Genomic DNA, 17,884 nt, shown 5'->3' with positions numbered 1-17,884 from the left:
CTCTCTGCTGGTATATATGAAGGCCGCTGGGGCAGATGAAATACAGAGGCACATTCCAACCTTGCCATCATCAGGGGTGCTGGGATCTCAGAGCACTGACACTGTTCAGGGGAGGCAGAAAGGCAGCCAGGGTGAGAAAGAGAGCAGGCTGGAGCCAAGACCATAGTTCCCAAACTCCTGGGCACCCAGATGCCACTAAAAACCAAGAGGAGTTGGGAACAGGACCTGAATGAAGGCCAGTGATAGGGATAGGGGTAGGGATCCGGCATAGCCCAGGGGTGTCAGGTGCATGGAGTGGCCCTTCTGCAGGAGACTTAAGTGGTGCAGCTCAGTAAGGAAGGCTTGCACCCATGGTGGTTCTTGATGAGAAAGACAATCCTTGCTTGTCCACACTGTTTATTCATGGTAGGGAAATGGATGCATACAACTTACTCAGGGTGGACCAAAAGTTAAATACCTTTTCCAGAAGGGAATGTTGGGAAGGGAAACTTATTGGCTAAACACTCACAGCCCATCTAGATGCCTTGTTAGCATGGAGAACTCTGGGCTCTATGCTACGTGACCAGTTGCTATGGTCTTCTTAGTGGGGTGTCGTGTCTTCCGCTCCAGGACAGGAACCAGGTTGGGAACAGATTTAAATGCCTACCATTCTCAATTATGAGATTTGCCGAAGTTTCTTAATCTGTTCGACTTTACCAGTTTTTCTGTCTCTTGACATGATTTCACTTACCCACTCACATACAACATCATACCACACACACACACACACACACACACACACACACACACACACACACACACACACTGATAATTAATTTGAAAAGTAAGGTGAAACACCAGGAAGATGTTTCAACATGTAATAAGGACACATGCTCCTCTATGTTCATAGCAGCTTTATTTTTAATAGTCAGAAGCTGGAAAGAACCCAGATGTCCTTCAACAGAGGAATGGATACAGAAAATGTGGTACATCTACACAATGGAGTAATACTCAGCTATTAAAAACAATGAATTCATGAAAATTTTAAGCAAATGGATGGAACTAGAAAATATCATCCTGAGTGAGGTAACCCAATCGCAAAAGAACACACATGGAATGCACTCACTGATAAGTGGATATTAGCCCAGAAGCTCGGAATACCCAAGATACAATTCACAGACCAATTCACAGAAGCTCAAGAAGAAGGAAAACCAAAGTGTGAATACTTTGGTCCTTCTTAGAAAGGGGATCAAAATATCCATGAGAGGAGATACAGAGACAAAGTGTGGAGAAGAAACTGAAGGAAAGGCCATCCAATCCATCCCATATATAGTCACCAAACCCAGACACTATTGTGGATGCCAACAAGTGCTTGCTGACAGGAGCCTGATATAGCTGTCTCCTGAGAGGCTCTGCCAGTGCCTGACAAATATACAAGTGGATGCTTACAGCCATCCACTGGACTGAGCACAGGGTCCCCAATGGTGGAGATAAAGGACCCAAGGAGCTGAAGGGGTTTGCAACCCCATAGGAGGAACAACAATATGAACCAGTCGGTACCCCCAGAGCTCCCAGGGACTAAACCACCAACCAAAGCGTACACATGGAGGGACCCATGGCTCCAACCACATATGTAGCAGAGGATGGCCTTATGGGATGTCAATGGGAGGAGAGGCCCTTGGTCCTGTGAAGGCTCAATGCCCCAGTGTAGGAGAATGCCAGGACAGGGAAGCAGGAGTGGGTGGGTTAGGGAGCAGGAGGAGGAGAAATGGGATAGGGGGTCTTTGGAGGGAAAATGAGGAAAGGGGATAACATTTGAAATGTAAATAAAGAAAATATCTAATAAAATAATAATAAAATAGAAGAAAAGAAAAGAAAAGTAAGGTGAAGAGTAATTAAGGAAGATGTCTTACATTCACTCTGGCCAGCACAGCCTCTCACATTAATTGCTAATTAAGAAAATATGACAAGGCTTGCCTAGAGCCCAGCCCCTTAAAGATAACTGAGGTCCTCCCCCTCCCCCACCAGAAGCCATTAACTGTGAAGAACTGCACTTTAGCATTCTTATCACAGTTTTAAAAGACTCTCTTCAATGGCTTCCTGCCTTTGCTGTTTATTTTTGGGGGGCTCAGGCAAGCTGTCACAGAAGCCTTCAATGTCTACTTTCACACCACCCTGGATGTGCCTGATCTTGTCTTGTAATTTTAGACACATAAAACCATGGCTGCTGCTGTTACCCAGGTAGATTCCCCAGTACCAAGTAAACTGGTTATAGTGGTTGTCTTCATCAGGGTTTCTATTCCTGCACAAACATCATGACCAAGAAGCAAGTTGGGGAGGAAAGGGTTTATTCAGCTTACACTTCCACATCGCTGTTCATCACCAAAGGAAGTCAGGACTGGCACTCAAGCAGGTCAGGAAGCAGGAGCTAATTCAGAGGCCATGGAGGGATGTTCCTTACTGGCTTGCTCCCCCTGGCTTGCTCAGCTTGCTTTCTTATAGAACCCAAGACTACCTGACCAGGGATGTCACCACCCACAAGGGGCCCTCCCACCCTTGAACACTAATTGAGAAAATACCTTATAGCTGGATCTCACGGAGGTATTTTCTCAAGGGAGGCTTCTGTCTCTGTCATAACTCCAGCTGTGTCAAGTTGACACACAAAACCAGCCAGGACAGTGGTACATACCTGTGCTTTTAGTGCTTGGGAGGTGGAGACAGAAAGATCAAAGTTCAAGGTGACCTTCAGGTACTTAGTAAGTTGGAGACCAGCCTGGGATACATGAGGTCCTGTCCAAAGCAAAAAAAGCAAGCTTCAGAGATTACTCTCCTCTTGGACTTCTGTGGGCCTTGCTAGCTAGACCTCCTGGGTCTAAGAAGTATGTGTCCTCCAAAAGTTCTAATACACAATGAGACAAGCAAGGTGACCTTTGGATTGTGCATATCTCAATCCTCAGCTTCATGAAGCCACAGGAGGGCAACAGCCTCCACGTCAAAGGGATAACACACACAATGCCACATACATGTGAAGAAGTGGCTCTCCTGGCAGGCCCGGAAACTGGCTCACATTAATTCAAATGCTTTCCTTGCACAACTCATGTGAAAACCTTGCCTTCTGTGAATTGTGTTTATTTGCACTTTCTGTTTACTTATTAGTATATCCATCTGTGGTGGAAGGAGACTTCAGAGGTGACCTGAGAACACAGAGGTGCTTCCTCCCCACAGTCCCCTGCTGTCTTCTCACTCTGGTTTCCTCTTCCATGAAGTCAGAAATGACATGCTCCCTTTGGCAGAAGAAACCCTGAGCCTCAGGGCACCTCAGGGCACATGGTGATTGGGAAATTTGAAGCCAGCTTGTCAGTTTTTACCAAGCTGAACAGGGGTGGGAATGGTGAGGGGTGGGGGTAGATATTCAAATAATTAGGTTGCCACTAATTTAAAACATGATAGGAAACAGATTTTTAGTATGCCAGAAGTGTGTGTGTGTGTGTATTCTTGCATATATAGGTGTGTGTTTGTGTTTGTGTGTGTGTGTGTGTGTGTGTGTGTGTGTGTTTTCCTCAGATGGATAATAAAACAAGAACTTTCATAGGATATTATTTGGGACATAAGAAGAAAAAAGGTTGGGGCCTTTGATACAGCTTTAGTGGCCAAAGCCTGAAGACCTGAGTCTGATTACTAGGTTCTACATAGTGGAAAGACAGAGTCAATTCCCCCCTCAGGTTGTCCTCTGGTCTCCACACCTGCACTATGGCATGTACCACCCCTACCCCCAGCAAAATAAACAAGTTTGTATATTTAATCCTATGACAGCATTGGCACCTATGGACATTGGATGATGGAAGACAGAGTTCAGACCTGTACCTTTTAGACCCCTGTATCCTTTAGGTATGGTTTCAAGAGAACAAGAGTCTCTAAATGATGCTCCAGGTCACGTCTCTACTAAGAGAAAGTAATTCTGGAGACATTTCCAGGAGACACGATGTTACTGTCCTAGATGCCCATCAATTTTTATGACAGCCATAAATGCCTTCTTGAGAACTGTGTTAGAGGAACACTGCGTCCGAGGTTTCAGCTCACCCATGAATACAAAAGACACTGGAAGGAGCCCCGAGTTGCTCCTTGATCAATGTTTCATGTGATAGAAGGAAAAGAGGCAGGCGCCCCCAACCAACACATTCGCTTTTGTTGACTGAGCTTCCTTCTCAGCTCATGCCTGATCTCAACTCTAAAGACTAGGCTCTGCCTCTGCAAATGTAGCAAGAATTCATCTCGCTCCCCAAATGATAAGGGTTCAAAAATCACATAATGCTTTTCTTTTGAGATGGCTTCTAGACACTACCTCAGTAAACTAACACCTTCAAGAGACTAGTAAATACAAGAATCGAACGCTGAGCCCCTCCCCCCTGCCTTATCAGTGTGTTTCTGTGGAATGAAGGCTGGAACAGAGGCAGGCAGCTCCCCCACCCCACGAATGGTTACTCGACTTGCAAGTGTTTTCTAAAGAGCATGCTCTCAGCTGATGGATTTCTACAGAATCCTCTAGTTCTCTAGGCCTATAAAGTTCTGAGGCGAGTGAAGGGTCTTACTAAGACAGGTAGGGACCCGTCTTTGCATCTTTAACATTTAGACCTAACTTTTACATCAAGCATCATTTCCTTCTAGCAATCTAAACCACTAGAATCTGTACACTGATCGCCTTTTCTTGGTGTTCGGAATTCTTCCCAGTCAAGAAAATGTCCCAACAGTTCATCCCAACACTACAGTCTGGGTCCTGGCTTCTGCCAGCATCCTTGCTACAGACTGAGAAACATCAACAGATACCAGCAAACAAGGAAGGAGACCACCGCAGGCACATGCTGCCCAGGCAGGATCTCAGAAGTGCAGTGGTGGCTCCATGGGGGTTGATGCAACTCAGACTGGGGGATGGGGGGTGTATGGGAACTCTGACCAGTAAAGGATGAGAAGTAGGAGGACAGGATTGGTTCCACTGCTGCTCACCCAAAGGACTTTCCCCAAGAAGCCATTCTTTTCACGTGGTTTCTTTGCAGATGTCTCTGCAGGCTAATCGACGGCTGTACTTGACATGGGTTCAATCGGCTGTTGCGTTCGTTGGTCATGGGTTCTGGCCACGTCGGCCACATACCCTTTTTGTACTTGTTCTTCCTCATTCTCTTGTCTCACTTCTTTTTGTCTCTGGAATCCTACCCTGTAAATGATAGTTTTCATATAAATGTATGTAGTAAATTAATATGGTGTCTGTATCTCCTTATCCTAGCTAGTTCTCAATAAGATTTGAGAGACCTCAGAGAGACCAAGATTTATTTCCAAGCTTCCCCTCAATGGGCAGTCAAATCATCTATCTTAATCCCCTAAACCAACCTAACATTCCAGACAACATCCCCACAATACTTGCGTTTTTTGGCCTTCCATTCACCAGCTGAACTCCTCCTCTGGCAGATCTCAATCACCCTTTCTCCCCCTCTTTTTCCCTGGCTGGCATAAGTCCCACCCTATTCTCTCTTCTGCCCAGCCACGGGGTAATCAGCATTTATTGACAAGGCAAAGAATAAATGTTAAGAATTGTTTACACAAACTTGAGACAGGAGATTCTTGACATAAGCATTACAATGCCACATCCAAATCAAAACAGAACGAGGACAGAGAAATAAGCACCCAAATAACACAATGATAACCTTCACACAGTGCACAAAACATTATGCCCACACTATCCTATAATAAAAACTAGCAAATTAAAATTTTCACCTCAATTTCTGTTTTCTATAAAACCTGGGCTAGGACATTGTAATAGGAGCACCTACAGAACGCAGGCCTCCAGAGAGAACCTTGGATCTCCACTGACTGTGATAAACTAGCAAGCCTATCATCTCTGGTCTGCAATGATGATATAGCAGCTAAAATACCTTTATGGGCTTGATTGGCATGTTGTGTAGGGAGAGGCCAAGATATTGTCATTTGAAGTGACTGTTGCTGAATGTGATCAGTACAGGGAACAGGATGGCAAGAAAGGTTTTGTGTGGAAATGGTTTTTTGATGACACTGGACTGTTTGCAAAAATGAGAAAAAAAATTAGAAACTCAAGGAAGCTAATTGCCTACTTAAAAGGCTTTGCAAAAGCCTGGGGGGCCTCCATGACAGCCTTTAAAATCTTTCTCTCTCTTGTAGCTGCAGAGCAAATGAGGAAAAAAAAGTCATGTTCAGGACTGTATGCTCTAAGATAGTAAACTTTCAAGGAGGAAAAATGCACAATATCTCCTATATCTCCCAGGTCAAAGTGAGGGCTGATAGAGAGAATGGGCACCTGGAACAGGGACAGTTGGTGACTAACCTTGATATCTTGAATAGACAGTTTTCCCTGACCCTCCCTGGAGATTAAACAAAGGCTTCACTTAGAGCTGTGGTTCTCAACCTTCCTAATGATGCAACCCTTTAAAATATAGTCCCTATGCTACATCATAACTATAATTTTGCTATGGTTATGAATCATAATGTAAAGATCTGTGTTTTCCAGCGGTCTTAGGCAACCTGGAAGGGATGTGACCCACAGGTTGAGAACCACTGACTTAGGGGCTGTATGATAAGAAGTCATAGAGAGTTATAATTGTTTTTATCTAGGTTTGATTGCCACTGCAGCCTTCAAGCTAGTAGTCATGGCAAAATCTCAGAAGGATATAATTTCTGATGATTGCAAATACATAATGGCATTGCTGGGAGACCCATTGACAGCCAAGGAGAGCGTTGAGTTCTCTCTTTCCTTACACACACACACACACACACACACACACACACACACACACACACACTCCATCCAGTTTCAAATGAGAACCAGAGGATCCATAAGTCCACCCTGCAGGGAGATCTACTCCATCTCCTATGACTCACCTACTTCGATGCTTTTAGAGTTATCTATGGATTGGAGTGCTGTGTAGAATCTGTAAGACCACAGGATTCTAGAGCAAAGCCATATCTTTTGTGGCAGAAACCAAGTCCCCATTTGGCAAAACAACATGATATTGGTCACGGATGTTTCATCCCACCATGGAACACCAAGTGACTAAAACTAGACCTGTTTTTTATGAGTACTATCAGATCTGCCAAGTATCAGGGCTACTTGAATATGACAGCAATTCTCTACATGATGGATAGAATACCATTGAGGTCAGATTGGCAATAAATTGATACCTGAGCACAGTTCATAGACAAGTACCCTAGGTTCATATGCTTCTATTATAGTAGTATCTTTCTTTCAATCCATTCCAATGAATGAAGAATTCACCAAAACCATCTGACAGAGGAAGAAAGAATTAGGGCCTACTTGACACAAACACAGGTATGGTGTATTGCTGCTAGCCAGAAATGGGCTTGGGCTGTGTTAAAAGTCCACTGAAGACTGCGGGGGCAGCAGCTGAGAGAGTCTGTTGGGCAGAATTCAGGAGAACTCATTTGGTTACCATTTCACATTGAAGAAGTGGCCAGAGGAAAGGATAGATATTCATCACTCAGAATAGAAAGATGGTATGTGATATAGCCATCACACAAACATCACACTTACATCATCTACTTACAAAGACTAAGATGGATACAACATAGCTAGGAGAGATACATTTTGAATATATTCAATCTATTTTTAACCAGACTATTATATATCATGTGACCGTGCCTCTGAAAATAAACTGATGTTAGTCAATATTCAGATCAATTCAAATGGTTATTTTTGAATAAAAATACATTTACAGAAACATCCAGAGTAATATTCGTGTAGATAGCTAAATACAAACCCAGTCAAGTTGACACATCAGGTGACATTATGGTATGGCACAGGGATTTCTAGTATAAGTGTACACACACAGAAGTGTGGAAGTACACACAATGCACACAAACTTTTGTCTCACACTAACACACAGAAGATAATAGTAACAATGTCATATAAATATATCAGAAATAGAAGACAATGGACTAACAAGATGGCCTGTGGGTGAAAGCACATGTTACACAAGCTTTATGTCCTGAGTTTGATTCCCAGAACCCCTGTAAAGACAGAAGAAGAGAACTCATTTCACAAAGCTGTCCTTCACACATATGCCATGGTATACATGTACACACACACACACACACACACACACACACATACACAGAGAGAGAGGAGAGAGAGAGAGAGGGAGAGAGAGAGAAAGAGAGAGAGAAAGAGAAAGAGAGAGAGAGACCCTTTTAAAAGGCAAGGAGACAGCATGATCTGTCTTTTGGATGTCAGCTCCTCACTACAACAACCTAATGTGCAAGGGGACCAAGAAGATGTGGTGACAAAGACGGAAAGCAAGTGGGAATCGAATAGCATGGGTGGGCTCCGACTTTCAAGGCTTCCCTGGCTGCTGCTACTATGAATCCTCACTCTTCTAGGGCCAGAGCCTGATAAGGCCATGAGCCTCTAAGATGGTCAGTTTGGGAAAGACTTGCTAGTTACCTGCTGGCAAGTCATCACATCAGATCCCTTACACCTCAGAGAGAGCAGAGACCTGAAGTGATATGAAGAGGTGTCTTTCTGTCAGTGCCACCAGCTGGAGACCCACAAAATGCCAGGTGGACTACTGTATACATGACACTTCCTCAGCAGAAAGGACCCATTTTATAGTGGAAAAAAATGCGAGAATATATAGGATATAGAGCTGCCTACATTTAAAATACATTTCTGACATTATAAAGTGCAGTCGTACATTTTCCAAAATAAGAGTTCTTAAGCTTTAATTTCCCTTCTATCCCACCTAACAGAGGTAGTAGAAAAGAAAGGTTATTAGGACATGGGGGAAGTGGACTTGTTTGGAATTGGTCTTTGGGGTGATTCCAATCTTCGTTGTCAGGACACTAGCAATTCAGTCTACTAGCAAACTACCACACAGGAATCAGCGGCTGCAGTCCAGCCTACTCGGCAGACACCACACATAAATCAGCAGTGGCAGCTCAATCGGGATAAATTGAGAGGCCCTATGAGATCGTCTTGAGTCCTTGGAAGCAGCGAGAAGCTGGAGGAATATCACGAGGAGTTCTTTGGCAAGTTGCTCCCTATGAAGTTACAATAAGCAAAGATCAGCAACTTGGTTCAAGGCCAACCAGTGCCAGAGCATTGTCAGCAGAGACTAGCGAAGTAGTGCAAGGCAAACCAAAACACGATCCCACTGTCTCTGGTCATATTTATACTCTTTCTAAACATCATGTATCCTTTTATGGGTCTGCTTTAGCCAAACATCCTCTCACCCGTGTGCTTCAGCAAAACATTCTTTTACGTGTCAGCTTTAGACTTTAGCCAAACATCCTTTTACCTATCTGCCCTAGTAAAACATCATTATGACCTGAGTCTCCAAAAACAAAACAAAACAAAACAAAACCAAAACCAAAAAACCAGAAATTTCCACTTCACATTCCCCTTTCTGTTTAAGAACTGTCATTTTTTCTCATACTAACAATCTACACATAGTAGAAATAACTATAAGAATCATAAAACTTTTGTTTATGATTTACATCACATTTTAAACAAATTGTTTATATTCAAGATAGTTAAAAGATAGTCTATCAAAACAACCATAAATTTCTATCAATATTCAAGTAAACATCTGGAACGAGCTGAGAGTCCTATCAGGTGAGTGAGGCACTGTCCTTCATGGGTGTGATGCATAAAAAGGTGAGATATTAGATGGACAGACAATAGATTTTATATATATACATATATATATATATATATATATATATATACAGATAGATAGGTGATAGACAAATAGATAAGAAACAGATAAATTGATATGATTTAGCTGTATTTTTGTTGCTGCAATAAAATCTTGTGACAAGAACAAATTTTTAGGTAAGGGAGGGTTTATTTTATCTCAAAATTCTAAGTTGCAATTCTTCATATTAGGAGCATCAAGGAAATAGAGACTTAAAACAGCTGGTCACATCACACAATAGTCAAGAGCAGAAAAAGATGAGTGCACTGCTTGCTTGCATGTGCCTAGCTTCACTTTGTCACTATTCCACAGCCCAGGACCCCTCATTCGTCACTAGTTCACAGCCCAGGACCCCTCATTCGTCACTAGTCCACAGCCCAGGACCCCTCATTTGTCACTAGTCCACAGCCCAGGAGCCCTCACTCCTTTCATCACTAGTCTACAGCCCAGGACCCCTCACTCCTTTCATCACTAGTCCACAGCCCAGGACCCCTTGTATAGGATATGGTGCTTCCTTGTATAGGAATACCACAGAGGGCTGGGTATTCTCACATCCAATAACTTAGTTAAGACAGCCTCCCCCCCACATAGACATGTCCAGAGGCCAACCCAATACAACACTCCTCCGTGAGATTCTCTCCTCAGGTGATTCTAGACCGTGTCAATGACAAATTTATCACAAATAGATAATAATAGAAAATAAAATAAGAAATGACAAGCAATTAGATGATAGATACAAGATAACTCTTAAAAAAGCTTGAGGGTTTGAGCTGTCCAATCCCACAAATTTAGTCTCTAGTATTAGTTACCAGAGTGAAAAAAAATATTTCACACTTTGTTCATGCTAAACAAAACTGGTGCGCATGTGTGTGTCTCTCTCTCTGTGTGTGTGTGTGTCTGTGTGTGTGCCTGTGTGTCTGTGCATGTGGTGTGATATGGGCATGGTATACTATACACATGTAACAGTGGTCCAGGGTAAAGGGAAAAATATTCTATTCTACGTAGTAAAAAATATTAAAAATCCCAGCAAGAGGTTTCTTCCTCGCTTTAGAACATTCATGTTCCTGGATGAAAGACACACACAGCCTTTATATTTCTAAATGTACCTTATAGAACACAATAGCTGGGTAACTGTATATCCTCCACACTATTAGAATCTACCTTCCCACTGATAACCCCAAGTTATCACTTCCTATTTACTATGTTCCATCTGGCTGTTCTCAACTACAACCAGGCAGCCCTCTGGGACATATTTTTTGGACCCTAGCCCAAGGTGGCTTCTACTCCTCTCTCCTCCTGGTCCTCTCTTCTGCAAGCCTGCAAAACTTCAATCCTACCTATTTCTCTTCTGCCCAGCTATAGGCTGTCAGCATCTTTATTCACCAATCAGAATTAACTTGGGGGCAGGATCCCAGGGGCTTTGTACCAACTCCAGGTCTTGGGAGCCCACACTTAGCATTATAATAGATAATAAAAGACAAAGCCTCTACAACTTTAGGGTATTTTTTGGATATTCATATATATCACATACTAATATATATGAATATCAATGAAACCAGATATCCTGATATGAAATTCATATGTAACATATACATGTGTGGTGGTTTGCTTATGCTTGGCCCAGGGAGTGGCACTTATTGGAGTAGGTGTGGCCTTATTGGAGTAGGTATGTCACTGTGGGTGTGGGCTTTAAGACTCTCATCCTAGCTGCCTGAAAGCCAGTCTTCTGTCTGCCTTTGGATGAAGATATAGAATTCCCAGTTCCTCTAGCACCATGTCTGCCTTGATAATGGACTGAACCTTGGAACTTGTAAGCTAGCCCCAATTAAATGTTGTCGTTATAAGAGTTGCCTTGGTCATAGTGACTGTTCATAGCAGTAAAACCCTAAAAGACAATATGAATATATATGATATATTATAAATATGTATATGTGATATATCTCATATAAACACAATAGCTCTGTGCTCCACGTGTAATTGGTGATAAATTCCTTGAGGGATGAGGGTGGCTGCACAGGGGTGTATGTCTAGAATCTAGGTCATTCACTGAGGCTTTTTTAAGCATCTGCGCTCATCCATAGATCAACCAATAACTGAATAAAGTTGACTTGATACGACTAAGACAGCTGAAGACAGAAGCCCCTCAGCAATGGAGACCTGAGTCATTGCCCCAGGTAAGCAATCAAACTGAACAAACTTGGGCAACAATGAGAAAAATCAAGTTGGATGACAAGATGATTGCTACCATTAGGGTAGCTGCGGTGGCAGACACAGTAACTGGACGTGCTGTCTCCAAGCCTTTTAGGTGGTTACTGTGGACAATGCTGCAACAGGCTGGACTCACTCCTCTTTTGGGAGGAAGACCTACAAGATCTGGATACCAGGTCCAAGTGGCCAGGGGAAGGCTTGCAATATGCTTTGCCTCCCTCTTTTTTTGGGGGGTGGGAAACAGGGTTTCTCTGTGTAGCCCTGGTTGTTCTGGAACTCACTCTATAGACCAGGCTGGCCTCAAACTCAGAAATCCACCTGCCTCTGCCTCCCAAGTGCTGGGATTAAAGGTGTGCGCCACCACCACCCAGCTGCCTCCCTCTTTTTATTTTTAAGTTCTTTCTTTTTTTTTTGAGATCATAATATAATTACATCCTTTCCTCCCTCTAAACTCTCCCATGTAGTGTTTCTTGTTTTCTTTTAGATTTATGGCTTCTTTTTTAAAATGGTTGTTACGTGCACATGTGTGTGTACATACATATTTATTACTAAGTGACATATTCCCAGTCTGTACAATGTCATTTGTTTATATGCCTTCAGGGCTGATCATTTGGTATTAGATAACCAATTAGTGTGATTCCTCCCTGGGAATACTGTTTCTTGCACTCTCTGCATTCCTTAGTTGCCTATGGTTCTTTGTGTAGAACTAAGGCTTCATGGTCAGTCCTCCCACCCCAGTGCATGTTAGCCTGGCTATGGTTTTTTGCCTGGCTCATCTTTAGGCAGTCATCTTGGTGAGACTTCATGTGTATAACCTCCCTCTTCTTCATCTTGCCCATGAAAGGAGAGCACCATTAGCAGAAAGGTGAAAGAGTCATGGTGCCAGAATCATGCTTACCCTCGGGCTCTGTCCTGGGGACTCTGTCACCAAGCAGACAGCAGAAATGTTCCTGGGAATCCTATCTGTAAAGCACAAGAAAAGAAATCTCTAGTACGAATGTGTAGGGTGATTCGAGAGCTGTGTTTGCCGTTAAATGCTCGCCTTGGAGCTGAGCCTGCTGGAGCCATGTCTTGATTTCAACATCAGGTCTAGGAACAAGAGCCTAGGACTGCTACCCCAGGGTGTAAATTGGCCCAGCATCTTAAGTGCTCTGCGGAGCATCAAAGCATGCTGTGCAGAGGCTGCTCATCAAGTTCCTTCAAAAATTGCACTGAAAACTGCAGCATCACCAAGAAAGCAACAGACCTCCTGCTTGGAACTGTAGCACTGACTGAAGAAGAGTAGAGGAAAAACTTCTACTTTTGCACACTTTGCTCATGCTAAACAAAACTGGCATGTGTGTGTGTGTGTGTGTGTGTGTGTGTGTCTGTGTGTGTGTGTCCTCACCTACAGACTGATATGGTCTGAGCATGTTTGTACAGACTACAATGGATGAAGAAATGTTACTTTTCCTCTCAAGAGAACCGAGGACAGCCAAGTGAGAAGACTCCAGAAAGAATATAGATTCATCTGAGCTTGCTGAGATGGGACCCAATGAGGAGGAAAGGGGCTCAGACTCTGCTCCTTATGGAAATGCCTAAGTTTCTAAGCTACCGGATCGAGACTCAGACAGCCATAGGAAGGACCGTCTGTGGAGTAAGAAAATAAAAATAATGAGCCAGGAACAGAGAAGCATTCAGTCTGTGGCAAGCTAGGATTCAATAAACTACTCTGGGTGCCTATGAGGGCATGGATTTGCAGGTTTTATACCCCCCTACACATTTGTGTTCTAAGCGCACACATTTGTGATGGGTTATAAGAAGTCAAATATTCAACAAATATTTGAGTGACAAGCTGTTACTTTGAAAAACTGTGGAGAAATTGCACTAAACACTCAGAGGCCAGCTTTAGCCTCTAGCTGGCTAGTTTTCAGTAAAAACCTTTTTTTTTTCATTAATTCCATGCATGCATTTAAAGGTATATATGCATAAAATAGAGAGGGGAAGGACTGAGAGAGGAGACAGGAGACAAGAGAAGGGGGAGGGATGGAGGAAGAGGGAAAAAGAGAGTAAGGAGAGAGGAGGAAGAAGGGAGGTATGGAAGGAAGGAGGGAGGAGAGAGAATTATTTAGGTGGGCCCAGGAAAGGGGTGCAGCTGGATTGTGAAAGTTCCCTGTTAGCAGAATACTCACTGCCTTTGTGGGAGCAGAAGGAATTCAGCATTTGTTTTTTATTTTTACTTCTATTTATTTTTTTGTTATTTAGACCTTCATCTAGTTGGATGAAGTCCACCTACATAATGGAAATAATCTGCTTCTTTTCAGAGTCTGACTTGAATGTTACATGTTTAAAAAATGCCCCAACAGAAACATTTAGAATGACATTTGGCTAAGTATCAGAATCAGTACGTGAGCATGCTTACCTGGATATCCATTTGTTTTTCTGCACTGAGGCATTGAGTGCATTTGCTGAATCTGAGAGGAGAAACATGAAAGCTTTGACTAGATAAGCAAGGAGCACATTTAAAGTATGTGATGGATTTGTTCTCTGTGCAGTCCCCACCCAGCATTTGGTCCTAAGTGTCAGATCAGCTAACATCCTTAAGTCTGCACTATTGTGTTAGAACAGAACAGTTTTCCTGGCTTTCTTGGGACTTTCGGGATGTTGATGCTCACAGGACCCCTCCAATCTCAGGAAAACCAGGGTAAAGATTACTGTAATCTTCATGCTAAAATGCTGCCTGCTTCCCCCAAGGAAGCTGAGAATAAGATTATATTTGAGCAGATGGAAATCACCTTCCAAAGTTGTTTACCCTCTCTGGCAGGAACACTAAAATAAGCAGAAGACCAGAAACAAAGAGTGTCATCATGCATGACTTCATTATTTTTGAAGGCTAGTCAGAGACTTCACCAAGAACTCTCCTAGGGATCTCCCACCCAAGCTCAGGTTTGTTTTTGTGGCCTCTCTAAGGAGTTGATGCTCTTGCCCTAGACACATAAGCTACTAGGTCTGTGATTGGCTCTGGCCTCCTGTAGGTCATAGGAGTACCCATGACAACGGGGAGGGGTCCTCTGGGTGTTCAGAGGAGTCCTACCCAGCTATAATATTCCACCTGACACAGAGCTGTCCCCCTCAAGTGGCCTTTGTTTGCTTCCTGGATCCATTCATTCAAGTGGTATGTAGAAGTACTTGGAGTATTCTAAACTTAATTTATGGGCATACATAATTCCAAGCCAAGGTATCTTGGGAAAATGCCCGAGGGAAACGTGGGCTGGAGCTGATGTCTTGAGGACCCTCCCCCTCCTGCTGGCCTATGCAGCTTCCTTTCACTTATTTTCGCATTGGGCACCCACACCAAATTGTTCAAAGAGAGTATTTGATTCTACTGAAAATGTGTTAAATAAAATATAGGATAAAGACTATGTAGAATGCTCATCTCTGTGGACATGATTATGGACACTTTAAACTTGAGTGTTAAAATGAGCTATATAAACATCTTTGCCTCTCGCCGTCGTTTTCACACATAGAACTCGGCTAGCTTTCCCCTTCCTTTAAATTTAAGGAATGAGAGCTCTCATAGGTAAATTCAAGGGGCTGTCATTTTCCAGCTGTGTGATCATAACAAGCTAGCAGAGCCTGTTGGAGCCTCTGTCTTTTCCTGGGCTCTGTGGTGAGCACATGAGACACTTCCCATAGAGTGTAGATTCCTGGTAGGAGGATGGTTGACAATACAGCCCCTTCTGTGTCTCTGTCCACTCTGGGCAGTCCTTTTCTGCCACCCTCCTACATCTACTTTGCTCTGGTTTTGGGAACCCTTTATGTTCTGCTAATGTCACTTTCAGAATAAAGATACTGAGGAACTCCTGGAGGTTCCTATGAGCTTACGGAAGAGTGGCAGAAGATGCTGGAAATGACAACTTACATTGCCATTCTGCCCCCACGATCCTTCCCTGCTTTGGATCTGATGTTTCATTTTCTTTTATACCTCCCACCAGCTCTATCTTTGTTTACTCTCTATTGCTGTGATAAAGCATCATGACCAAAAGCAACTTGGAAAATAAAGGCCTTATTTCAGCTCCCCTTTTATATCGTCCATCACTGAGGGAAGCCAGGGGAGGGCTCTGGAGGCAGGAACTGAAGCACAAACAACAAAGAAGTGCTGCTTACTGGTTTGCTCTTGGAGGTTTGCTCAGTGTAGTGGCTGCCACTGTTCCTGGTTGTCAACTTGACTATATCTGGAATGAACTACAATCCAGAATTGGAAGGCTCACCTGTCATCCTAATCTGGAGGCTGAGAGATACAAGTTTCTGACCTGGATCTTGGCTATTATGGTTGGAAAGGCTGAATGGAAGCCTTTAGAGTTGCCTCTGCCAAAGAAAATAGGGAGTAGAATAAAAAGCAGTATCCTATTCCTGGAGGAATTGCAGAAATTACTGCCACTATTAAGGACTTGAAAGATGCAGGGGTGGTGGTTCCCACCACACCTCCCTTTAACTCTCCTATCTGTCCAGTGCAGAAGACAGATGGATCATGGAGAATGACAGTTGACTATGGAAAACTAAATCAGGTAGTAACTCCAATTGCAGCTCCTATACCAGTTGTAGTTTCGTTACTTGAGCAAATTACACATCTCTTGGTACTTGGTATGCAGCTATTGATCTAGCAAATGCCTTCTTCTCAGTTCTCCATAAGGACCACCAGAAGTAATTTGCAACTTTTTGGTTGGCAAGGCCAGCAGTATACCTTAAAGTTTTGCCTCAAGGATATATTAACTCTCCTGCTCTGTGTCATAACTTAGTTAGAAGGGATCTTGATCATTTGTCTCTTCCACAAAATATCACATTGGTGCACTATATTGATGACATTATGCTGATTGGACCAAGTGAGCAGGAAGTAGCAAATGCTATGGACTCGTTGGTAATATATATGCATATCAGAAGATAGGAAATAAATCCAACCAAAATTCAAGGACCATCTACCTCAGTGAAATTCTTAGGAGTCTAGTGGTATGGGGCATGCAGAGATATTCCTTCTAAGGTGTAAGATAAGGTATTGCACCTGGCCCCTCCCACCACTAAGAAAGAAGCACAATGTTTAGTGGGTCCATTTGGATTCTGGAGACAGCACATTCCCCACTTGGGTGTGCAACTCAGGCCCATTTACCAAGTGACTTGGGAAGCTGCTAGCTTTGTGTAGGGCCTGAAGCAGGAGAAGGACTACAGACTGTAAGTCATCAACAAATTCCATCACTGTAGAGAGACCGCCCATAAGTTCTCTGACTCTAGAGAACCCTGACTAATACGCTCAGTCTGCTTTCTTACAACACCTAGGACAACCTGCCAAGGATGGCATTGCCTGTAGTGATCTGGGCTCTCCCACACCAATCAGTAATCAAGACAGAATCCCAGAGTGGCCAAAGGCCAATCTGATGCTGGCAATTCCTCAACTGAGATGCCAAGACATATCTAGGTTTGTGTCAAGTTGAGAACACCCAACTTGCACAACCTCTTCGGTATGTGTACTCACTTGTGTGTGAAAGCCAGAAGTCAACCTCAGATGGTTTCTATATTACCTTCCATTTTAATTTTTGAAACAAGGGTCTCTCAACCGAACCTGGTGCCCACCAGTGTGGCCAGCAAGCCCTGGGATCTGCCTGTGTCCACCTATCCCCAGTGCGTGGGTTGCAGGCATGCACTACCACTCCTTGCTTCTAGGTGGACAAGAAGGATCTGAGCTTCTGTTCTTGTGGTTACACAGCAGACAAAGTTGTCTGCTGGTCATTGCCCCAGCTCTGGATCTGCTCCCAACTGTGGTCTTGTCGCCCTTTGTATTTATTTATTTTTAAGAGAGTGTACTACATTTTTAGTCCTGACTTAGCATTTTCACGTATAATCTGCTTTTTAAAAATCCCCTCCCCGCTTCTCTGGCTACATCCTGTGGCCTTCTACCTTCAGTAGTCTCTTACTACTTCCACTTCATACAC

At 43.3% G+C, this 17,884-nt stretch overlaps 1 protein-coding gene and 1 long non-coding RNA gene across 3 annotated transcripts in view; one reads left to right on the top strand and one right to left on the bottom strand.

The window, feature by feature from the left end:
• Positions 1-15: 15 nt before the first annotated feature.
• LOC116089160 lies at positions 16-14,850 on the bottom strand. The gene is made up of 6 exons (XR_004118192.1): positions 14,696-14,850; positions 14,323-14,374; positions 12,820-12,884; positions 4,981-5,188; positions 2,669-2,769; positions 16-101 (listed from the first exon to the last, which is right to left on the bottom strand). It is a non-coding gene; the product is annotated as an uncharacterized LOC116089160 (long non-coding RNA).
• A 115-nt stretch (positions 14,851-14,965) lies between these two features.
• The window catches only part of Stat4 (signal transducer and activator of transcription 4), a 114,404-nt gene continuing 111,485 nt past the window's right edge, over positions 14,966-17,884 (top strand). For both annotated transcript variants that reach the window (XM_031367436.1, XM_031367434.1), the window contains exon 1: positions 14,966-15,075. The gene's annotated coding sequence lies outside the window, so the exon portion shown is untranslated. The remainder of the gene's footprint in view (positions 15,076-17,884) is intronic.

This window comes from Mastomys coucha, unplaced genomic scaffold (genome assembly GCF_008632895.1).
Source record: "Mastomys coucha isolate ucsf_1 unplaced genomic scaffold, UCSF_Mcou_1 pScaffold14, whole genome shotgun sequence".
Lineage (NCBI taxonomy): Eukaryota > Metazoa > Chordata > Mammalia > Rodentia > Muridae > Mastomys > Mastomys coucha.
Note: the sequence above shows the minus strand (reverse complement) of the source record. Positions and strands in the feature narration are given on the sequence as shown.